The sequence below is a fragment of the Mustela erminea genome, chromosome X, assembly GCF_009829155.1.
Source record: "Mustela erminea isolate mMusErm1 chromosome X, mMusErm1.Pri, whole genome shotgun sequence".
NCBI classification, from domain to species: domain Eukaryota; kingdom Metazoa; phylum Chordata; class Mammalia; order Carnivora; family Mustelidae; genus Mustela; species Mustela erminea.
Genome location: NC_045635.1, coordinates 104,383,645 through 104,409,661, shown reverse-complemented (window position 1 = coordinate 104,409,661; position 26,017 = coordinate 104,383,645). Strand labels below are relative to the sequence as shown.

At 36.0% G+C, this 26,017-nt stretch overlaps 1 pseudogene; it reads left to right on the top strand.

The window, feature by feature from the left end:
- Positions 1 to 8,903: 8,903 nt before the first annotated feature.
- LOC116582345 overlaps positions 8,904 to 26,017 on the top strand; it is a 31,778-nt pseudogene continuing 14,664 nt past the window's right edge.

Sequence of the window (26,017 nt, the reverse complement as noted above, 5' to 3'; positions counted from 1 at the left end):
ACATCCAGTTTTATTTTCCTTCAGTTCCTCCTTCAGCCTACTGCCAGAGAATCCTTATGGATTGCAAATTAGACTATGTCATTTTTCCTTCTTAAGACTTTGTCAGCCACCACTGATTTCTCAGTAAAATGCATGTTCTCTTAGCATGGCCTGGCAGGCATAGAAGGCCCTTAATGATGATAGGGATCTGGCTATCTCTCCAGAGTCATCTTTGTCATCTTTTCACCCTCTCACAAGATATAGACAAGGGCTTGCTGTTTCCCATGCACCATGCTCTTTCATTGTTCAGTGTGTTTACTTAGGTCATTTGCTTTCTCTAGAATGCCCCTCCCTTAGAGTCCCTTGCAAAACTCAACTCATATGGCCAATTCAGTTCAATTGAATTCAAATTCAAATTCCTCCTCTAGAAATATTTGCTGATAACAATTCCTTCCAACATTTGTTTTGTCCATCAACTGTTAACAAAGAAACAATTAATTGTTAACAAAAAACAATTAATTGCTAATTAAAAATTGATCACGTTAATCTTCTTAGGTGTTTCATCCACAGTTCTATTATGTGTACAGTGTGAATAAATATTATTTTTGAATGAATGAATGATTTGAAGCTATTTTCTGAAAAATCTCCAAGTTACCCATACATCATTAAAAATTCAAAGTTTATTTTTATTAGATCTGAACTATTTCAGAAGATGGTGGAAAGATGACTTCACTATAACAGATTCTGAGAAATTTAGAGCTGTAAGGTAACTATAGCTGCTGATTATTCTCACTCCCATTTTGCTGGTGAGAAAACTAAGACTCAGAGTTTACATACTTGCCTAAGCTATGTAATTAATAAGAGGCAGAGCTGGAAATGAAAATAATCTCTCCTGTCTCTCTTCTCAGTGTGCATTTTCCTGACTACACTAGAAGTTCCTAACCCTTTTTGTGTCAGAGATTCCTATGACAATCTGATGAAACTTATGAATCTGTCCTCAAAACAATATTTTTAAATAAATAAAACACATAAGATTACAAAGAAACTAAATATGTTGAAATAAAGTTATCAAACTTGTTGAAAATTGTGATACAGTAAAATATATGTTTATTAAAGCATTAAGTAATAAGATCTATTGGCAGGTTTAATAATTATTCTAATTTTGAAGTAGTGATGACCATAACTGATGTTATGAGATAGCTACAAGAACTATAATGTGGAGGTGCCTGTGTGGCTCAGTGGGTTGAGCCTCTGCCTTCAGCTCAGGTCATGATCTCAGGGTCCTGTGATGGAGCCCCCCCTTCGGGGTCTCTGCTTAGCGGGGAACCTGCTTCTCTCTTTCTCTCTGCCTACTGGTGATCTCTCTGTCAAATAAATAAATAAAATCTTTTTTAAAAAGGAACTATAATGTGACTTCTATTAATAAAAAAGTCATAGGTACTGCTAATACAACTGTGTAGGCTTTTAGTTTGTTTGTTTGTTTGTTTGTTTTTTAACCTACATTGATCATTGAAGAAAGTGCAAATTTTCAATAACAGAGTAGTGGAAATAAAGAAGTAATAATTTTCTGATGAAAATTCATGGACCAGATACTTGAAACTACACATGTGATAAAAATGTATAGATCTAAACACGCATATCTACACACACATGCACACACACATGTGTGTATGGGTATAAATCTAGAGAAATCTGAATAGGATCAGTATATTGTATAACTCTTAATGTCCTAATGTACTATAGTTTTGCAAGATGTTTTCCATGGGGAGAAATTAGGAAAAGGGTAGATAGAACCTCCCTATGTTTTACAAATACATATGTATCTAAAATTACCTTAACAAAAATCTCAGTTAAAACATTCAAACTCCAAGTTAAGAACCCTCACACTATCAAAATCTTGTTGTAGTATTTCCCAAAGTGTTCTTGAAGATTTGTTCTAAGGCATATGAAAAGGACTGGGAAATCAAGAAACATTTTTTTAAATGCTCTAACTCAAACTTGTCTAAGAATATTTGCAAAAAAAAAAAAAAAAACCACATTATCTTTGTGGAATACTTAGTATCTCAAGTGGACTTGCATTCCACAAACTCCAATTTAAAAGTGCTGCCTTGTTCATCACAGGATCATGTCATCCCTTATCACAACAGCCCATGGAGAACATTCAAGATAGCATTTGAATTAGAATATTGCAGCAGACTGTTACCTCTCTTCTTTCATCCTTGTTTTTGAGCAACATGGTTTACTTTGGGGTGGTGTCTGTTTGGAAGGATAAGGCAACCAGGTGGAAGGGCTATGTGGGTGTACTATAACACTTTCACACTCATTATTTTCCTTTGCAATTCAGTGAGCTGTACCGAATTGAAAATAAATCTGTCAACAACCAAATCAAAAGAAAAAATAAAAATGTTCAGGGCAAAAGAAGAATCAAATTTAAGGGAACATAGCAAAAAATATTTTAAAATAAAAATACACTTACTATAAGATATGTACAGAATTCTCTTCACAAACTTATATATATAAACTCACATTTGAAGAAATTGAGGCATGATCTTTTGCATTTTCTTAGAGAAGGGACCCACCCCTAGGTTGAATTTTGTTCAGCATATCAGTCTTTCTGAATTTTTTCCCCCAAGAGTTCTGAGGGACTACTACTTTGAAATGACTATAAGTTGTATTCAACTTAGTGTAGTACAGTATAGTAAAAAGAGCACTCAGCCTGGAAACATGCAATGAGGATTTTAATCACAACTATGCCACTCACTGTGTGACTTTAAGCTAGTCATTTTGCCTCCCCTGAACTTCTTCTATATGTGCTTTGTTGCCTACTCTGACAAGTGAAAGAGAATAAAGTTTAGACTAGCTGATCTCAAAGGAATCTTCTAGCTCTACAGAAAACTTCTTGTCTTTCAATTATCATATGATCTTTCTGATATGAGGAATTTGACAGGTTGGACACAGGGGGAAGAGAGGGTAAAATGAAATAAGATGGGACCAGCAAGGGAGACAAACCATAAGAGACTCTTAATTTCAGAAACAAACTGAGGGTTGCTGGAGGGGAGGAAAGTGGGATAGGGTGGGTGGGTGATGGATATTTGGAAAGATATGTGCTATGGTGAGTGCTGTGAATTGTGTAAGACTGATGATTCACAGACCTGTACCCCTGAAACAAATGATGCGTTAATCTAAAAAATTTAAAAAATAAAAATTTAATTTAAAAAATAAAAATAAAAAACTTTTTAAAATTAAAAAAAGAATTCTTGTCTTTGATCTACTATACAAAACATATATTATGCTCAAAATGAAAGTATAACTGCCAGCATTTAATGAATACTACTATGCAATAACTATTTCATGTGCTTTACATACATTAGTTATTCTATTATTTATTTGTTTGTTTGTTTGATTATTATGTTACTTGGATTCTCACTAGACCCTGTGAGGTAAATATTACTATTACTACTGTTTTATAGATGAGAGACATAGAGAAGCCAAGTAACTTGTCCAATGTCATGCAGCTAATGAGTGGAAAAGCAGGAATTTGAACATAGGTAGTGTTGATGTGATACACAGAGACAGAAGAAAAATTATTAAATTTCCTTATCCACTGACAAGTCCTTCAAACAGGCAGAGTGACATTCCTCTAGGGACTCAACTACCCCCACCTTAAGGCTTTGCTAAGGGCAAAGGGCAATCCTAGCCTGACTGACCCCCTACCCCCAACCAGGATCCTGTAAGTCCACTTTAACAATAACTTTGGAAACTCTATCTGTAAACCCTCCAAGATAGTGTTGACAATCATACCCATGTATATGGCCCACTGATATACATCTAAAAGGTTTCACAAAAACATTTTATTACTGGTAATGAATAACCTTTTTCTCAATAATAGCAAGCCCTTGCTTCCAACATTCCTTAGAGACTTACACCATCTCTGACCCCCTCCCAACTTGCAAGCATATAATGAACCACTTCTCACAACCCCAGGACAGCAGCTCTTTCTGGCCACGGGTCTTATCCCCACACTTTAATAAACCACAATTTTGTACAAAAGATGTCTCAAGAATTCTTTCTTGTATGTCGACTCTGAACTCTACATTATTAAACCTTATCTATATACTAAGACTTCATCAGTCTGACCTCAGAAACTATGAGTTTAACCAAGATATTCAAGGGGAGCAGAATTTGCCACCCCAAAATATGCCTCTTTGGCATAAGAATTATTGCAAGCTGGTTATGTTTTTAATTGAAGTATAGTCTATATACAATGTTATATTAGTTTCAGTTATACTCCAAAGTGATTTGACAATTCGGTACATTACTCAATGCTCACCATAATAAGTATATTCACCATCTGTCATCATACAACATTATTACAACATTATTGACTATATTTTCTATGCTATAGTTCCAAATTACACAAGCTGGTTATTTTTAAGAAACAGCAGACACAGGGGAAGCTTTGAAAACAGGGTAAAACTACCCTTTTGTAAGGGACATTTACATTTATAAGGAAAAAATCTCCATTTGTAAGGATGTCTCCCTTCTGTACCAGGTCAGAGATCACTCTAAATTTCTAGAAATACTTATCAATGGAGAAGACAATGATCTAAATCCGCATAACACTCATACCCTTGTTTATTGTGCTTTTCCTGATACCCTCCTGTAACTGGTCCTCCCACTCTGGAACATTTTTTGTTTGTACATAGAGATGGCATTTAAAGTAATACCTTGGGGACCCCTGGGTGGCTCCACTGATTAAGGATTAAACGTCTGCCCTCAGCTCTGGTCAGGATGGCAGGGTCCTGGTGATGAGGGAACAGAAGGCTGGCTGAGGACAAAGCAGAAGCTAACACCCTCCAACTATCCCCCACCCCCACTCCTGGGTGGGACATATGTTATATTCTTTAGGAATCTCCCACCCATCTTAATGTTAATACCTTGCTAGAGGGCAAAAGGACCTTGGCAATGGCAAGGCTTCTGGTATCCAGTATCTTGTAGGTCTTCTTAAGCATATGAAAGTTCTATTGAAACCTCCTTTTTCCTTACCTGCCCCCAATTCCATGGTACATAACCTGCCACCCCTCACAATCCCAGGCAGCAGCTCTTCCTGCCCACAGGTCCTGTCCCCATGCTTTAATAAACCACCATTTTGCACCAAAGATGTCTCAAGAACTCTTTCTTGGTCATCTGTCTTGGACCTCACCCCACCGAAACTCACCTATATTCTAGAACTTCATCACTGGGGCCCAGTGTCCTGCATCAGGCTCCTTTCTCAGTAGGGAGCCTTCTTTTCCCTCTGCCTGCAGCACCCCTGCTTGCTCGCTCTCGCTCTCTCTCTCTCTGAAAAATAAATAAAATCTTTAAAATAAATAAATAAATAATAAAGTGATAGTTTGGGCCATTTGGGGGTGTTTCTCAGTTTTCTGGGTATATTCTGGGCAGACAAGAGATATGTATAATATTAAAGTTGTTTTTCTCTTAGTAGTCTGTCTTTTAGAGTAGGGAGTCTCAGCCAAGAACCTTAGAAAGGTAAAGGGAAAATTATTTTCCTACCCTAAAATATGAAAGAAAACTGAAGAAATAAATACACATGCAGAGAGAAGATGAACCAAAAAAAAAGAAGAAAAAATGCTCTAGCCATCCAATTTCAGTAGTTATGTATTCCATATGTATGTCAATACCTTAAGTGGTATTACACATATAGAACAACATGAAGCACTCAGGAAGCTGTTTCACTGTTCTGAAAGTTATCCAATAAAAGAAAGACACTATTAGAGAATAAAGCTTTAGTGGCCTCAAATCCTTATTCCCTGGACTTATTTCTGCACTCAAAAAAAATAGATCAATGTGTTGTTGCAGCAGCTTATGAATAAAATGTTTTTCTTCTGGTACATTCTGCTTGGCACATATAAAATAAAGTGTGTGTACTTTGTAGATAAAGAGCACTAGCCTAGGTGGCGCCTGGGTGGCTCAGTGGGTTAAGCTGCTGCCTTCGGCTCAGGTCATGATCTCAGAGTCCTGGGATAGAGCCCCGCATCGGGCTCTCTGCTCAGCAGGGAGCCTGCTTCCTCCTCTCTCTGCCTGCCTCTCTGCCTGCTTGTGATCTCTCTCTGTCAAATAAATAAATAAAATCTTAAAAAAAAAGCCCATTTAAAAAAAAAAAAAAGAGCACTAGCCTATATGCACAGAAGAAATCTTAATAGTTTCCAATTTACCAGTGAATGGTTATACAACAATATTTTGGTTGGCCATTGTCCTTAGTTGCTGGGAGATAACTTCTAATTCCTTGGGATTTCCCAAGTGATAAGAATGTCTTTGTTATTTATAGTAGGCTGTGATAGTTTATGCTATTAAGGTGACTCATAGTGGGATCCTATATAGTTAAAACCAACTGAGATGACCTAGGTTAGGAGATGGCCAAGGCAAAAAAAAACAAAAAACAAAACAGCTATGTGATTAGATGTTGAAGGCTTTAAATCCTTTAACCTCTGGGGAGGGAAGGTGATGGAAGTTGAACACCATCCCATAGCCAGTGATACAATTAATCATGACTATATAATGAAACTGGAGTAAACAGTCTGGACACTCAAGCTTAGGTGAGCTTCCTTGGTTAACAATACTCTGTATATACTGTTACATATAAATATGCCAGGAAGATGAAGCATCTTGACTCCACTGGGAAAGGACACTGGAAGTTTCATATTTGGCACCCTCCTAGATATAGCCATCTACATCTTTGCTTTTGGCTGATCTTGAGTTTTATACTTTTTGCTATTATAAAACTATAATCATAAGAGGCACTTTCTTGAGTTTTGTGAGTCATTTTAGTGAATTTATTGAACTTGATGGGGGTAGTGGGAAATCCTGAATTTATGGCCAGTTGATCAGAACTGCTGATGCCTGTGGACCTCCAAATAGGTGACTGATGAAGACAGTCTGAGGAAGATTGTGCCATTAACCTATGAAGTTTGAAGTTTGGCCTAATTCCAAATAGTGAGCATCAGGACTCATTTTAATAGTGTAGTAAAAACTTAGAGTATCACATCAAAAATATTTAAGAGAAATTGACTATAATGAAAATTTCTGGAAATTTCTATAATGCTTCAGGATTATACAAACAGCTCTTCATATAATATGCTTCTAATTTTTAATAGTATAAATCATAATAATTTTGAACTCTAAAATAATACTTTTATAGTCAGTCATTAAACCAAACTCATAATCTATGAAATCATGCATTTCAGTGCACTCAAATCTGAATTTCTTGGTGTAAACCAAGACATTCGCAATTGCTTTTTCTTTACTAAAATCAAAACCTTTCAACTTAGATATTATCATGACACTAGATTAACTGATTATATCCATCAGCCTTATGTCAGCATTGGGTAGGCAATTTTTAAACAAAATTTTATTTTTCTTTCACTGAGTCTAAATCCAAACTTTAATTTTTTATCTCTGTCTTTCAAACTCAACTTTCAGTGACATCAACAAGGTTAGGAAAAAGTCTTATTGTGTAATATGAAGATAATAGTGATGAATTTTCAGTAACATCACAGTTCTATGAATATGTCCAGTGATATAGAAACTTGTTATCAATACAAAAGAAAGCCATTTTGTTTGCTGACTATAATGGATTAATCTTATATCCAGATTAAAGAAAAAAATATCTCATTAAGTGAAAGAAGGCTAGGGTGAAATAAGGAATGTAGTAAATAAGGAATTAATTGAACTCATCCCCAACACTTGGAGGGTGAGTCGATTTATTTAGTATTTCTGAAAGAAGCTGTGACTGTCCAGACTGATTTTCTAACTAAATGAAGCATTATTGACCATTGCTGCTTAGTTCAGTTTTCCAATCCTCATGACAAAGAGTAGTTTTAGATCCAGTGCTTCGTTTATCTTTTCAATTTATTTAGTACTCCTTATGTATCCAGCACTATGTTAGGTACAAAGAAAATAGGAATTTTAAAAAAAATTCACTTCCTCCCCTAATGAGCTCTTATCCAATGGGAAAAACAAGCAAGAGAGCAATATGGTAAATTCTGTAAAAGTTATACTCAGTCTATTGGAGCAGAGAAGAAGGAGAACTTACTTCTGGCTGGAAGTATCAGAAAAGCTTTCACAGAGGAGATGGATTGCTTGGGCCAAGACTTCAAGCTGTAGTTTGAAAATAAATCAAGGCAAGAAAGGAGAGTTGTAGACATAGAATAGAGGCATGGAAACAGGGTCACTACACATCCTGCTTTTGCCAGAACTGAGGGGACACAGGATTTACAGTGCTAAAACCAGGAAAGTCCCAGGCAAACCAAAATGAATTGGTCATATTTCAAGGAAATTGTATTCCTTTAGTAGGTGAGGACCAGAATTTTTAAAAACAAAGAATGTATTGCAAGGTTATTATTTAATGACATTTTTGTTTCAGTAATGTGAGGGGTATGTGTCTGTGTGCCTGTATGTGTGTCTGCATGTGTCTCTGTGTGTGTGTATGTGTGTGCATGCACATGTGCATAAAGAAAACCCAAATCTAGAAATTTTTTTCAGATTTTTTTTCAACGATTTTTAAACACTTTTGAGTGGTTACCTGTTCAGAGAATAGACAGGGACCTATTTTCCCAAATAAGCACATCTTGCAACTAAGATAGGCTTTATGTGCATAAAATCCATGTAGTAAAGAGACTCTGATCCCAGAGGAGGCCTCACACTTGATTTAATGTTCTGCTGTCACCATCGTGAAATTCTGAATACTTTTTGGTGTGCATGTGTGTTTTACAAATGAAATCCAATGGCACAATGGAGTATGGGCATGCTGAAAGGAGATATGCCTCGTGGCAGCACCCACACCACCACCACATAAGCACTGAACTTGGGGCCTGAGACCCACTTGCTAGCTTAAGGTAGTCTAGGCTCTTCAGGGCCCTGAAGAAATGACTGGGCCCAAAACCAAGGCCCAGATAGAGAGATATAATGGTGGCAGCAGCAGTGGAAGTAGCAGTGATGGTGATAATGGCTGTGGTCTGGGGAAAAGAAGAGGTTCCTCAAGGAGGCAACACTGGACTTGCAGTGGGAGATCAGCTTGCCCATCCATCCTAGTATACTGTCCCTATATTTAAAGAAGTGTTAATACCTATTCATCTCAAACTGTTTCAAAAAATAGAAATGGAATGAAAATTTCCAAACTCATTCTACAAGGCCTGCATTACCTTGGTTCCAAAACCAGACAGATATACAACTGAAAAGGAGAAGCATATTTCTATATCCCTGATGAATATGGATGTACAAATTCTCAATAAAATACTGGTGAATCAAGTGGGATTTATTCCTAGAATGCTACAAGGGTAGTTCAATATTCACAAATCAATCAGTACCATATACTACATTAATAAAAGAAAAGATAAGAACTACATGATCCTCTCAATGGATGCAGAAAGGCATTTGACAAAGTTCATCATCCATTCTTGATAAAAACTATCAACAAAGTAGGCATAGAGAGAATGCACCTCAACATCATGTAAGAAAGACCCACAGCTAATACTACCTTCAATGGGGAAAAATTGAAAGTTTTTCCTCTTTAGTCAGGAACAATACAGGGATGTTTATTCTCATCATTGTTATTTACCATAGTATTGGAAGTCCTATCCTTGGCAATCAGACAACAAAAAGAAGTAAAATCATCTAAGTCATCAAGGAAAAAGTCAAACTTTCATTATTCTCAAGAGACATGATACTCTTTGTAGAAAACCCAAAAGACTCGACCAAAAAACTGTTAAAACTGATACATGAATTCAACAAAGTTGCAGGATATACATTAAGGTACAGAAATTTGTTGCATATCTATACACCAATATTGAAACTGCAAAAAGAGAAACCAAGGAATCAATCCCATTTACAATTGCACCAAAACCACTAGATACCTAGGAATAAACCTAACCAAAGATGTAAAGGATCTATACCCTGAAAATCATTGAATATTTGTGGAAGAATTTGAAGATGACACAAAGAAATAAAAAAAAAATTCCATGCTCATGTATTGGCAGAACAAATATTGTTAAAATGTCTATACTACCCCAAATAAACTACATTTACTGTAGTCCCTACCAAAACATCATCTGAATTTTTCACAGAAATAGAACAAACAATCCTAATATTTGTATAGAACCACAAAATACCCCAAACAGCCCAAGCAATCTTGAAAAAGAAAAGCAAAGCTGGAGGCATCATGGGGCTCCTGGGCGGTTCAATCAGTTAAACGTCTGTCTTTGGCTCAGGTCATGATCTCAGGATCCTGGGATCAAGTCCTGCATCATTATTGCTGCTCAGTGGGGAGTATGCTTTTCCTTCTCCTTCTGCCTGCTTCTCCCCCTACTTGTGCGCTCTCTCTCTCTCTCTCTCTCTATCTGTCAAATAAATAAATAAAATCTTAAAAAAAAAAAAAAAGCTGGAGGCATCACAACTCCTGACTTCAAGCTATAAAGCTATAATCATCAAGACAGTATGGTACTGGCTTAAAAATAGACATATAGTTCAATGGAACAGAATAGTAAACCCAGAAATGAACCTACAAGTATATAGCCAACTACTCTTTGACAAACCAGAAAAGAATATCCAATGGGTATTCTTTTCTGGTTTGTCAAAAACAATCTGAGGGGTTTGAAGTGGCAGGGGTGGGGTGGGAGGTTGGGGTACCAGGTGGTGAGTATTATAGAGGGCACAGATTGCATGGAGCACTGGGTGTGGTGAAAAAATAATGAATACTGTTTTTCTGAAAATAAATAAATTAATTTAATAATAAAAAAAAGAATATACAATGGGAAAAAGACAGTCTCTTCAACAAATGGTGTTCAGAAACCTGGATAGCAAAATGCAGAAAAATTAAACTGGACCGTTTTATTATGCCAAACAAAAAAATAAATTCAAAATGGATGAAAGACGTAAATGTTAGACAGGAATCCATCAAAATCCTAGAGAAGAATACAGGCTGCAACCTCTTTGACCTCAGCTGTAACACTTCCTACTAAATACATCTCCAGAGGCAAGGGAAACAATAACAAAAATGAACTATAGGGACTTCATCAAGATAAAAATTCTTCACGGCAAAGGAAACCATCAACAAAACTAAAAGGCAACCTATGAATGGGTGAAGATACTTGCAAATGAGATATTTGATCAGGGGTTCATACCCAAAATCTATAAAGAAATTACCAAGCTCAACACCCAAAAAACAAATAATACAGTTAAGAAATGGGCAGAAGACATGAACAGATATTTTTCCAAAGATTGCATCTAAATGGCCAACAGACACATAAAAGATGTTCAATCTCACTGATCATTATGGAAATACAAATAGAAACTACTATGAGATTCCACCTCACATGGTCAGAATGGCTAAATTAAAAACACAGAAACAACAGATGTTGGCAAGAATGAGGAGAAAGGGGAACCCCCTTACACTGTTGGTGGAAATGCAGGTTTGTGCAGCCACTCTGGAAAACAATATGGAGGTTCCACAAAAAGTTAAAAAGAGAACCACCCTATGACCCACCAACTGCACTATTAGGTATTTACTCAAAGGATACGAAAATAGTGTTTTGAAGGGACACTTTCACCCTGATGTTTATGACACCATTATCAACAATAGCCAAATTATAGAAAGAGCCAAATGTCCATGGACTGATAAACTGTGGTATGTATGTATGTGTGTGTGTGTCTGTGTGTGTGTGTATATATACCACAGTATGTATGTATGTATGTGTGTGTGTATATACATATATATACAGTATGTATATATGTGTGTATATATATATGTGTGTATGTATATATGAGTGTGTATATATATGTGTGTGTGTGTGTGTGTATCTACATACTAGAATATTACTTGGCCATCTAAAAGAATAAAATTTTACCATTTCCAAAGGTAGAGGAGCTAGAGTGTATTATGCTAAGCAAAACAAGTCAGTCAGAGAAAGACAAATGCCATATGATTTCACTCACATGTGGAATTTAAGAAACAACAGATGAATATAGATGAAGGGGGAAGAAAGGAGAGGGAGGGAAACCATTAGATACTCTTAACCATAGAGAACATAGGGTTGATGTGGGGGAGGTAGGCAGGGGTGGGCTAAATGGGTGATGGGTAATGAGGAGGACACTTGTTGTGTTGAGTGCTTGGTGTTATATGTAAGTGATGAATCACTAAATTCTATTCTATTCTATTCTATTCTATTCCTGAAACCAATATTACACTATATGTAATATTATGTAACTAACTTGTTATATGTTATATGTTAACATACTTGAATAAATAATAATTTGAAAAAAAATAGTTACAAATCATGTAAGCACTTTCATTTCTTCAACAACCTTAACAAGTTACAGAAAATGTCAGGAAATATTAAAATGCCACCATATAAATTTACATTTAAAATTAAATTCAAACTTACATGAAAGTGATTTGTATGAAGTTAAGTCTTTTTAGAAAAATTGTTCTTTAAAAAAATAATCAGTTTAAATGTGCTAAAATTTGTATTTAGAACTAATTTATAAGAAATTATCCCAATGGTGTAATTGCCTAGATAAAACTCATAATAGTTGCATCACTAGAAAGATCCTTCTCAAACTTAAAAATTAGCAAAACTCATTTGCAATTTTCCATTTGCCAAGTGCAACTGATGTCATTTGCAAATACAGCGATTGAAAATAAAGTTACTAAAGGTATATATTTTAATGATCTCAATGACCTAATAAATGAGTTTACAGAAAATGAGCCAGAAAAATATTTTGATGGGTCAAGATATCACATTAATAAAATATTATCATTTATCATATAATATAAAATAATTATACAAAAAAATTCTTTGTTCAATTTGCAAGGTTATGTTATCAATAATATGTTGCTAATGCCCTAATTATGGTTTCTTTAACATTTGTAATTTAAATTCAATTAATTAACATATAATGTATTATTGGTTTCAGAGATACAGGCCTGTGATTCATCAGTCTTATATAATACCCAGTGCTCATTACAACATATGCCCTCCTTATGTCCATCACCTAATTATGCCATCCTTCTACCTCCCTCCCCTCCAGCAACCCTCAGTTTGTTTCTTATGATTAAGAGTCTCTTACGATTTGCCTCCCTCTCTGGTTTTATCTTGTTTTATTTTTGTTGCTTCCCCTATGATCCTCTGCTTGGTTTCTTAAATTCCACATCTCAGTGAGATCATATAATAATTGTCTTTCTCTCACTGACTTATTTTGCTTAGCATAATGCCCTCTGGTTCCGTCCAGGTCATTGCAAATGGCAAGATTTCATATTTTTGATGGCTTCCTAATATTCCACTGCATAAATATACCACATCTTTATCCATTCATCTGTGGATACAGATCTGGGCTTTTTCCATAGTTTGACTACTGTAGACTTTGCTGCTATAAACATTGGGGTGCGGGTGCCTCTTTGGATCACTACATTTGTATCTTTGGGGTAAATACCTAGTAATGCAATTGCTGGGTAGTAGGGTAACTATATTTTAAGGAAAAATGTTTCATAGTTTAGTGCCTTCACACTTTTTTCTTGCTTTTGAATAAGGGATCCCACATTTCCATTTGCACTAAACCCTGCAAATTGTGTAACCTGCACTTATTACAAGTATTATCATAAAGAGAAACAGAGAATTTTAACCATTCTCCAAATAAATTTTTATTTTTAATAAATAACACAGTAAAAAAATGAAGCTATGGTATTATAAAAGTTATTGTCTTTGTCTATTCAAGATATTTTCCCAGCCCCATTTCTTGTAAAAATGAGGGAATATCTGACCCAGGCTAAAACCATTATAGTAACCCAATTGTATGACCCCAGTGACTGACACAGGATAAATATGCCATACTTTCATGCAAGCCAAGTCCTTCTTTGGGATTTTTCAGCTGTAGGTAATGGTGAAATGTCTCTCTTATCTCTAGTCAAGGAACTGAGAGGATACCAAAAAATTATAAGGATATGTCACTAGAAGTGTCAGAAGCTATTTTTTCTGTCAGGTATAAAAGCCTAGGAAGAAGAAACTAATTCTTTTTTTTAAATTTCTTTTCAGCATAACAGTATTCATTGTTTTTGCACCACACTGAGTGCTCCATGCAATATGTGCCCTCCCTAATACCCACCACCTGACTCCCCCAACCTCCCAACCCCCGTCGCTTCAAAACCCTCAGGTTGTTTTTCAGTAGTCCATAGTCTCTCCTAGTTCATCTCTCCTTCCAATTTCCCTCAACTCCCTTCTTCTCCCCATCTACTTATGTCCTCCATGTTATTTGTTATGCTCCACAAATAAGTGAAACCATATGATAATTGACTCTCTCTGCTTGACTTATTTCACTCAGAATAATCTCTTCCACTCCCGTCTATGTTGCTACAAAAGTTGGGTATTCATCCTTTCTGATGGAGGCATAATACTCCATTGTATATATGGACCACATCTTCCTTATCCATTCGTCCATTGAAGAGCATCTTGGTTCTTTCCACAGTTTGGTGACCATGCCCATTGCTTCTATAAACATTGGGGTACAGATGGCCCTTCTTTTCACTACATAGTAGTGCAATTGCAGGGTCATAGGGAAGCTCTATTTTTCATTTCTTAAGGAAACTCCACACTGTTTTCCAAAGTGGCTACACAAACTTGCATTCCCACCAACAGTGGAAGAGGGTTCCTCTTTCTCCACAACCTCTCCAACACACATTGTTTCCTGTCTTGTTAATTTTGGCCATTCTAACTGGTGTAAGGTGGTATCCAAATGTGGTTTTGATTTGAATCTCCCTGATGACTAGTGATGATGAACATTTTTTCATGTGTCTGACAGGCATTTGTATGTCTTCACTGGAGAAGTGTCTGTTCAATATCTTCTGCCCATTTTTTTATATGATTGCCTGTTTTGTGTGTGTTGAGTTTGAGGAGTTCTTTATAGATCCTAGATATCAACCTTTGTCTGTACTGTCATTTGCAAATATCTTCTCGCATTCCGTGGGTTGCAGCAACCTAGATGAAATGGATGCATTCCTGGAAATGTGTAAACTTCCAAAATTGAACCAGGAAGAAATTGACAACTTGAATAGACCAATATCTAGTAATGAGATTGAAGCAGTGATCAAAAACCTCCCAAAAAACAAGAGCCCAGGACCTGGTGGATTCCCTGGGGAATTCTACCAAACCTACAAAGAAGAAATAACACCTATTGTCCTGAAGCTGTTTCAAAAAATTGAAGCAGAAGGAAAACTTCCAGACTCTTTTTATGAAGCCAGTATTACCATGATCCCCAAACCAGGCAAAGACCACACCAAAAAGGAGAATTTCAGACCAATATCACTGATGAATATGGATGCTAAGATTCTCAACAAGATCCTAGCAAATAGGATCCAAGAGCACATTAAAAAGACTATCCACAATGACCAGGTGGGATTCATCCCTGGGTTACAAGGATAGTTCAACATTCACAAATCAATTATTGTGATAGAACAAATCAATAAGAGAAGAGAGAAGAACCACATGGTCCTCTCAATTGATGCAGAAGAAGCATTTGACAAAATTCAGCATCTGTTCCTGATTAAAACGCTTTAAAGTATAGGGATAAGGGAACATTCCTGAACTTCATAAAATCTGTCTATGAAAGACCCACAGCAAATATCATCCTCAATGGGAAAAAGCTGACAGCCTTCCTGTTGAGATCAGGAACATGACAAAGATGCACACTCTCACCACTCTTGTTCAACATAGTATTAGAAGTCCTAGCAACAGCAATCAGGCAACAAAGAGAAATAAAAGGTATCCAAATTGACAATGAAGAAGTCAAACTCTCTCTCTTTGCAGATGACATGATACTTTATATGGAAAACCCAAAAGACTCCACCCCCAAACTACTAGAACTCATACAGCAATTCAGTAACATGGCAGGATACAAAGTCAATATATAGAAGTCAGTGGCTTTCTTATACACTAACAATGAAAATACAGAAAGGGAAATTAGAGAATCGATTCCATTTACTATAGCACCAAGAACCATAAGATACCTGGGAATAAACCTAACCAAAGAGGTAAAGGATCTGTACTCCAGGAACAACAGAACACTCATGAAAGAAATTGAAGAAGACACAAAAAGATGGAAGACCATTCCATGCTCTTGGATCAGAAGAATAAACATTATTAAAATGTCTATTCTGCCTAGAGCAATCTATACTTTTAATGCCATTCCGATCAAAATTCCATCGGTATTTTTCTAAGAGCTGGAGCAAATAATCCTAAAATTTGTATGGAATCAGAAGAGACCCTTAATTTCTAAGGAAATGTTGAAAAACAAAAATAAAACTGGTGGCATCACGTTACCTGATTTCAAGCTTTACTACAAAGCTTGATCACCAAGACAACATGGTACTGGCATAAAAACAGACACATAGACCAGTGGAAAAGAGTAGAGAGCCCAGATATGGACCCTCAACTCTATGGTCAATTAATCCTCGGCAAAACAGGAAAAAATATACAGTGGAAAAAAGACAGTCTCTTCAATAAATGGTGCTGGGAAAACTGGACAGCTATATGTAGAAGAATGAAACTCGACCATTCTCTTACACCGTACACAAAGATAAACTCAAAATGGATAAAAGACCTCAACGTGAGACAGGAATCCATCAGAATTCTAGAGGAGAACATAAGCAGTAATCTCTTCGATATCAGCCACAGCAACTTCTTTCAAGATATGTCTCCAAAAGCAAAGGAAACAAAAGCAAAAATAAACTTTTGGGACTTCATCAAAATCAAAAGCTTCTGCACAGCAAAGGAAACAGTCAAAAAAACAAAGAGGCAACCCACGGAATGGGAGAAGATATTTGCAAATGGCAGTACAGACAAAAGGTTGATATCCAGGATCTATAATGAACTCCTCAAACTCAACACACACGAAACAGGCAAACATATCAAAAAATGGGCAGAAGATATGAACAGACACTTCTCCAATGAAGACATACAAATGGCTGTCAGAGACATGAAAAAATGTTCATCATCACTAGCCCTCAGGGAGATTCAAATTAAAACCACATTGAGATATCACCTTACACCAGTTAGAATGGCCAAAATTAACAAAACAGGAAACAACATGTGTTGGAGAGGATGTGGAGAAAGGGGAACCCTCTTACACTGTTGGTGGGAATGCAAGTTTGTGTAGCCTCTTTGGAGAACAGTGTGGAGATTCCTCAAGAAATTAAAAATAGAGCTTCCCTATGACCCTGCAATTGCACTCCTGGGTATTTACCGCAAGGATACAGATGTCGTGAAAAGAAGGGCTATCTGTACCCCAATGTTTATAGCAGCAATGGCCACAGTCGCCAAACTATGGAAAGAACCAAGATGCCCTTCAATGGACGAATGGATAAGGAAGATGTGCTCCATATACACTACGGAGTATTACGCCTCCATCAGAAAGGACGAATACCCAACTTTTGTATCAACATGGACGGGACTGGAAGAGATTATGCTGAGTGAAATAAGTCAAGCAGGGAGAGTCAATTATCATATGGTTTCACTTATTTTTGGAGCATAGCAAATATCATGGAGGACAAGGGGTGTTAGAGAGGAGAAGGGGGTTGGGGTAAATTGGAAGGGGAGGTGAATCATGAGAGACTATGGACTCTGAAAAACAATCTGAGGGGTTTGAAGGGGCGGGGGGTGGGAGGTTGGGGTACCAGGTGGTGGGTATTATAGAGGATTGCATGAAGCACTGGGTGTGGTGAAAAAATAATGAATACTGTTTTTCTGAAAATAAATAGATTGAAAAAATTTAAAAAAAAGAAATAATAGAACTGAGATTTGGGGGAAACTATTGACCCAAGTTTATATAATGGTAAGTGGCTGCTGAACCACTGGTTCCCCTTGACAACTAGTATTTTCTATATTACGATTGGCTCTGTTTTTGCCTTTGGCTACACAAAGGTGAGCAAGATTTTAGTCCCTAGTCCCAAAGAATTCAGAGTCTGGTGCAATGGTTCACAAAGACATACTCCTTATTTCTTAGTATGTCCTTTTCCATATTGTTGAAATGATTAGTCTGGTGGTAGGTTTGTACTAACTACATTTACCAAAAGTTCTCATAGTACCTGTGAGATAGAAAGATAGATAGATATCATATTTTAATTTTTATCAAATGATAAGATAATTTCCTGTATAAAAATGACCTCCTTCCATGGGAAATCTGCCGCATCCAGTACAGTACTAAAACGTGGCATGTGATGGACACTTAATGAGCTATATTGTTGCACTCCCCACTACCACCTCCAATTAGTCTTATTTAGAGGTGATGTATTCGGGTACTTAAAAGATTGGGATTTTGAGGGGTGCCTGGCTGGCTCAGTCTCTTAGTGTCTGCTTAGACATCTCAGATCATGATGCCGGAGCCCATGTGGAGCCCCAAATGGAGCCTCGTACCAGGCACCTCCTCAGGGAATCTGTTTCTCCTCTCCTTCTGCTCCTCCCCAGCTCAGGCTCTCTCTCTCTCTCTCTCTCTCTCTCTCTCAAATAAATAAAATCTTATTAAAAAAAAAAAAAGATTGGGATCTTGAGACAAAAAGGACTTGGTCAAATTTCTGTTCTGCTACTTATGATCTCTATTACTACTAGAACGTTTCATAATTTTTTTGTGTGCTTTACTTTTCTTATATGTAGCATGGAAATAATAACAGTACTTATCTCAGGATTTCAGTGTAAGGACTAAATGTAGTGTAGCAATGTAAAGCACTTAGCCTATATTTTGCTGCATAATAAATTTTAAATTTGGGCCTTTTTTCCTAACTCAAAGTTAAAATAAAGTATAAGAAATACCAGCAGGTTATTACATAATCAAAACAGTGTGATCTATAATAAATAAAAGGCATGCACAATGCTATAATAGTACACTGTCATAATTAAATAAATGAGAAAGGCTTACAGACAGCACTTTATATGATTTTGCCACTAAATATCTTTATTTAATTCTGTTTTGACATTACTATTGATATCACAACCACATTATTTGCAAGCACCTAGTTTATGAAACTTGCATGGTTCATATATTATCAAAATTAAAATAAATTACAAAGTAAACTGTTAATTCTATAGTTGACGTCAATAAGGAATACCCATTGAAATCTTTTTTCCCCTATTTACCTCCTTTTGAGAATAACACTACCCAAATTTCTTTTGGGAATTAATATTATTTAAGTCTGAACATGAATTTAGAAGTATTCAATGGATTAATCTATATATCTTGTTAATTTGTAGTAATTGCCTTAACTTTTTTCTATTCTAGTTTTTAAGAGATTTGAATATCAAAGTAGCATGCATTGATTAAATTTGTAAATTGACAAAGTCTATTAATTTGGGAAGCATACATTCTATGCAAAATATCTGTAACACATCCTACTTATTTCAATGTAGGATGAGCGAATATGGTGATCAAGATGCATGTAGATCAAATACCAGCTTCAGTCCTATAATATTTTTTTTAGGATTTTATTTATTTATTTGACAGAGATTACAAGTGGGCAGAGACACAGGCAGAGAGAGGAGGAAGAAGGCTCCCTGCTGAGCAGAAAGCCCGATGCGGGGCTTGATCCCAGGACCCTGGGATCAGGACCTGAGCCGAAGGCAGAGGCTTTAACCCACTGAGTCACCCAGGCACCCAGTCCTATAATATTTTTTTAAAAGAAAGAGTTGCTTTCAGATGCTGAATTTCAGTTATTCCTCATAAACATTTTGAATAGTTGCTCAGTTATAATGCATTTATTTAATGTCTACAAATACTGTATGTATTTTGGCTTACCAAAGACTTCCTTTGTTTCATAACATTTCCGTAGTATAAATCAGGGTTCTGCAAACTGCAGCCCGTGGGCCAAATCCAGCCTGAAATCTATTTGTGAATAAAGGTTTTTTGGAACACATCCACCCACTCCAAAATGTTTACGTATTGGTTGCTTCCTTGGCTTTATAATGACAACAGTGTTGTGACAGAGACAGGAAGACCCTGAAAATGTTTGCTGACCTCTCATTGAAATAACTCAAACCATTACATCATTTCTCTAATATCATGAATCTGTGCCTTTCCACTGGAAGTTTCACTAAACCAAATTTGATTTGGGAACTCCTTTCAACTATGTTTCACTTTCTTTCCTCAGTCAAATTTGTTTAGATTTAGTATAGACCCATTGGTCACATCTAATAAACATATATTCATTCCATGCCCAACTGTTCTATTTGAAGTTTACTAGAGTTAAACAATTTTAGGAGTCTCTTTTTAATCTTTACTATTCTAAACCTCTCATACATGACACATATGATCGCCCCACCAAGAAAGAACTCCTCTCTCATTGTTTGGCTCAGATATATGATAAAATATATCTCTCGTACCTATGGGTGCTCTTCTATAACTCTTCTTCCTCTCACCCTCTGTGAATGTTCTTCTTGGCCTTCTTCTAGTTTGACACTATGTATGTTCATTAAAATTTTCATTTATTCTCATTATTTTAATCACATCTATGACTGCTGACTCCAAAAAGACCACCAACAAATATCTGTTGGTCAAACAAATTTGGAAAATATTACTTGTTGTAATTAGGGAAAATACTACTTTGACAGTTTTTGTAGTATCTTAGAAGGGGAAAGTCAAAGGCAGATGTTTATAAAATTTGAAGGCTTGATTTAAGGTACCTTTTTCAAAGCAGGGATCTGATTAGAATTGGACAAAATTTGTGATATAGATTTTTAAATGTATGAATTGGTGAATACAGCAAAGCGAGAGTTTAAAGTAAGTCTTGTGTACTTTTTTGATTAATGGAGGAATTTTCCCACTGAGTAATCTGAGAATGGGGATATTTACCCTGATGAGTAACCTCTCCACTTGAGAAGAGCAACTATTTGAGCCAGCTTACTATTTAGATAGGTAACTTCTCAGAAAGTTCCTGAAACAGTTATTTGCAACTTTATCTTCATAGGCAACAATTTCCCAGATAGTAATGTTAATACCAATATCCTTACATTTCATCCTGTTGAACAGTATGTCTGTAGGAAATTTGTTTTCACTTCTATTTTAGTAAATATCAAACATCAGCTACAAAATGGTCCATTTACTCTGGTTCCCTACTATACCAGCTCTCATTCTTAGTTTCCTTTCTTTTTCATCTATTTCAGGCATCCTTCCTACACCCACCCCTCTGGCAACCATCAGTTTATTCTCTCATAGTTGTATTTGAGTCTGTTTTGAGGAGGTGAAGTTGTTCGTTTTGTTTTTTAGACTTCACATATAAGTGAAATCATATGGTATTTATCTTTTTCCATCTGACTTATTTTACTTAGCATAATACCCTCTAAGTCCAACTATGTTGTCACAAATGGCAAGATCTCATTCTTTTCTTATAACTGAGCAATATTCTATTGTATATATGTAGGAGTGTATGTGTGTGTGTGTGTGTGTGTGTGTGTGTATACCAAATGTATACCAAAACTTTTTTATCCATTCATCTATGAACACTGCATTGTTTCCATATTTTAGCTATTACAAATAATACTGTGATAAACAAAGGGGTAATATATCTTTTTCAAATTAGTGTTTTCCTCTTCTTTGAGTAAAAAACTGCATAGTGGAATTACTAAATATGACATTTCTATTTTTCATTTTTTAAAAAGATTTATTTATTTATTTATTTGACAGAGAGAGATCACAAGTAGGCAGAGAAGCAGGCAGAGAGAGAGAAAGGAGGAAGCAGTCTCCCTGCTGAGCAGAGCCGGGTGTGGGGCTTGATCTCAGAACCCTGGGATCATGACCTGAGCCGAAGGCAGAGGCTTTAACCCACTGAGACATCCAGGCGCCCCTTTTTTTCATTTTTTATTTTTTATTTTATTTATTTATTTATTTTTTAAGATTTTATTTATTTATTTGACAGAGAGAGGTCACAAGTAGGCAGAGAGGCAGGCAGAGAGAGAGGAGGAAGCAGGCTCCCCGCTGAGCAGAGAGTCCGATGCGGGACTCGATCCTAGGACCCTGACTGAGATCATGACCCTTGCCGAAGGCAGCGGCTTAACCCACTGAGCCACCCAGGCGCCCCTATTTTTCATTTTTTAAAGAAAAAAATACTCCATACTGTTTTCCACAGTGGTTGTTCCAATTAACATTCTTACTAACAGTGCATAAGTATTCCTTTTTCCTTCATATCCTCGCCAACACTTGTTATTTCATGTCTTTTTGATTCTAGCCATTCTGACTGGTGCAAGGTGTTATCTCATTGTGGTTTTCATTTGCATCTCCCTGATAATGAGCGATCTCTTCATATGTCTGTTGGCCATCTGTATGTCTTCTTTGAAGAAATGTCTGTTCTTATCCTCTCCCCATTCTTAATTGGATTATTTGAAAGTTTGGTAATATCTTTATATGTTTAGGAAACTAATCCTTTATTGGCTATGTCATTTGCAAATACCTTCTCCCATTCCATAGGTTACCTCTTAATTTTGTTGATTGTTTCCTTTACTAAGCAGAAGATTTTTATATTTTGATGAAATCCCAAGAGTTTGTTTTTACTCTTGTTTCCATTGCCTCAGGAGACCTATCTAGAAAAAAAAATTTGCTCAGCCAATGTCAGAGAAGTTACTGCCTGTGTTTTCTTCTGCGATTTTTATGTTTTCAGGTCTCACAATCAGGTCCTCAATATATTTTGAATTTATTTTTGTGTGTGGTATAAGAAAGTGGTCCAGTTTCATTCTTTTGAATGTTGTTTTCCAGTTTTCCCAGCACCATTTGTTGAGGAGATTGTCTTTTTACCATTGCATATTCTTGCCTTCTTTGTTGAAGATTAATTGACCATATAATTGTGGGTTTATTTCTGGACTCTTTATTCTGTTCTATAGATCTATGTATGTTTTTGTGCCAATTATATACTGTTTTGATTACCATAGCTTGTACTTTATCTTGAAATCTGGGATTGTCATATCTCTAGTTTTCTTTTTTCTCAAGATTGCTTTGTCAATTCAGGGTCTTTTATGGTTCCATACAAATTTTAGGACTATTTGTTCTAGTTCTGTGAAAAATACTGTTGGTATTTTAATAGGGATAACATTGTTTGTATTTAATAGGGATTAGTTGGGCAATATGGACATTTTAATTATATTAATTCTTCCAATCCAGGAACATGTCATATCTTTCCATTTGTTTGTGTTGCCTTCCATTTCTTCAATCAGTGTCATAGCTTTCAGAGTACAGGGCTTTCTTTTTTAAAAATGTGTTATATTTATTTCACAGAGAGAGAGCATGAGAGAGAGAGAGAGATCACATGCAGGGAGAAGGGGTAGAGGGAAAAGCAGACTCCCCATTAAGCAGGAAGCCTGACACAGGACTCGATCCCAGGACCCTGGGGTCATAACCTGAGCCAAAGGAAGATTCTCAACCAACAGAGCCACCCAGGTGCCTGAATACAAGTCTTTCACCTCTTTAGTTAAATTTACTCCTAATATTTTACGATTTTTGGTGCAATTATAAATGAGATTTTTTTCTTAATTTCTCCTTCTATTACTTCATTATTAACATATATAAATGCAAACAATTTCTGTATAATTTTGTATCCTGCAACTTTACTGAATCCATTTGTTAGTTCTACAAGTATTTTGGTGGGGTCTTTTAGGTTTTCTAAAAATAATATCATGTCATCTATGTCATCTGTAAATAGTGATGGTTTTACTTCTTCCTTAGCAATTTCAATGCTTTTTATTTATTTTTAATTTTTTATTTGTTTGTTTGTTTGTTTGTTTTGCCTTATGGCTGCAGCTAAGACTTTGAGTATTAAGTTGAATAAAAATGGTGAGAGTGGATATCCTTGTTGTTCTTGATCTTAAAGGAAAAGCTTTCAGTTTTTCACTATTGAATATAGTGTTAGCTGTGTTTTTTTAAAAGTCTTTATTTATTTGAGAGACAGCAAGAAAGAGCATGAGAGGAGAGAAGGTCAGAGGGAAAACAAGACTCCCTGTGGAGCTTGGAGCCCCATGAGGGACTCAACTTCAGGACTGCAGGATCAGGACCTGAGTCAAAGGCCATTGCTTAACCAACTGAACCACCCAGGTGCCCTAGCTGTGGTTTTTTGATATAGGGCCTTTATTATGTTGAAGTATGTTCCTTCTAAATACACTTTGTAGAGAGTTTTTACCATAAATGAATGTTGAATTTTGTTAAATATTTTTCCGCATCTAATTAAATGATCATATGATTTTTAACCTTCATATGGGTAATATGATGTATCACATTGATTAATTTGAGGATATTGAACCTTCTTGTATCTCTGGAATAAATACCACTTGACTTATTTTGTTGAGAATTTTTGCATCTATGTTCATTAGGCATACTGGACTTTAATTTTCTTTTTTTGTAGTATCTGTCTGGGTTTAGTATCAGATAATGTTAGCTTCATAGAACGCATTTGGGAGTTTACTTTCCTTTTCTATTTTTTGGAATATTTTGCGAAGAATAGGTGTTAGTTCTTTAAATGTTATTAAGAAAGTCATTGGGAAGGCAAAATACATTTGTAGTACTGTAGTTTAAACAATCTACATATAAGTGGACCCACACAGTTCATTCCTGCTTCTCAAGGGTCAACTGCATAAGGAAAATCTTCATTTGCAAGGCTGTCACCTTCTCTATAACAGGAAGAGAATAATGATTTAATCTCTAGAAATTTTTATCAATGGAGAAAACAATGACCTCAGTCTGTATAACAATTATACCCTTGTTTATTGTGCTTTTCCTGGTAACCCTCTATAACTAGATTCCCCACCTCCCAACATTTTCTTTTGTCTTTAGCTGGAGATGGTATTTAAGGTGGCAGCTTAGGCTGTTTCAGGGACTTACTTAGTTTTCCTGTATATCTTCTGGTTATATGTGAGGTATACATGCTATTTAACTTCTATTTCTTTTTCTCCTTAATCTTTTATTAGATGGGTGGTTCAACCAAGAGCTAAGGAGAGTAGAAAGAAAATTATTTTTCCTTCCCCACAACTTTCAGCATTCAACTAATCATTATGTGCTACCTGTTTACTCTGAATCTCTTTGATGAAACTCTACAAAAAGGTGATGAGATTGGTCTAAAGAAGAAGTAGTTGCACAGAGTTACATAGCATAAGACCAGAAGATGGCCAAGGAGAACATTCACAGAGAGTGAGGAGAGAAATATAACCGAGAGAATGTTATGAAGAGGTAGGAGAAATGGGATATTACTCTGTGTCAGAACCAGGGAATAAGAGAGGACTTCTTTTGTGGTGGGCCAATCCTAATTGTCATGAATAAAATATTTACAATAATAATTAAAATGAGAATAAGTACTTATATTAAACAATGCAAGAGTTAATTATTAATTTGAGGTTTAGGATTATACAACTTCCAGAATTGCAATATAGAAAGAAAAGTTTAACTTACAGGGCAAATGATGGGAGAGAGAGATCTGGAAACCATTGGTAAAACTGAAAGCAAAATTTGCAATGCTATGAAAAATCTTAATTCAAACCTACAACCAATTAGAAGTTAGAGGTCCAAATCATTCAATTTCAGTATTCAATCAGTATACTAAGTATAAAGTAGAATGAGTATTAGTTGAATTGAAATAATGAACCTTCACTATATTTGTAAATTCTCCAGGAGTAAAGGCAATATATTGTTGCTCTGTCTTAATGTACCCCAGAAGATAGAAGCTATAGAAACTAACAAGTCTCAACAAGTTGTTGAGTTTCCCTCAACCACTTCAATTCCTTTCCTCCTGCTGATATTCTGATCATGGATAGTTTGATATTTGGGGAAATTATTCTAGTTACCCATTGTCAAGGAAGTCCCCATTGTAACAAATAGACCTTAGCTGTTTTGGCAATTCTGTGACTGTCAAGTTCTTCTGGTACATATCAGCAGCCTCTAATGATTAGAATAAATGGAGGAGGATCAAACTCAACATCCCAAAACCAAAAAATTCAGTCAGGAAATGGGCAGAAGACATAAACAAACATTTCTCCAA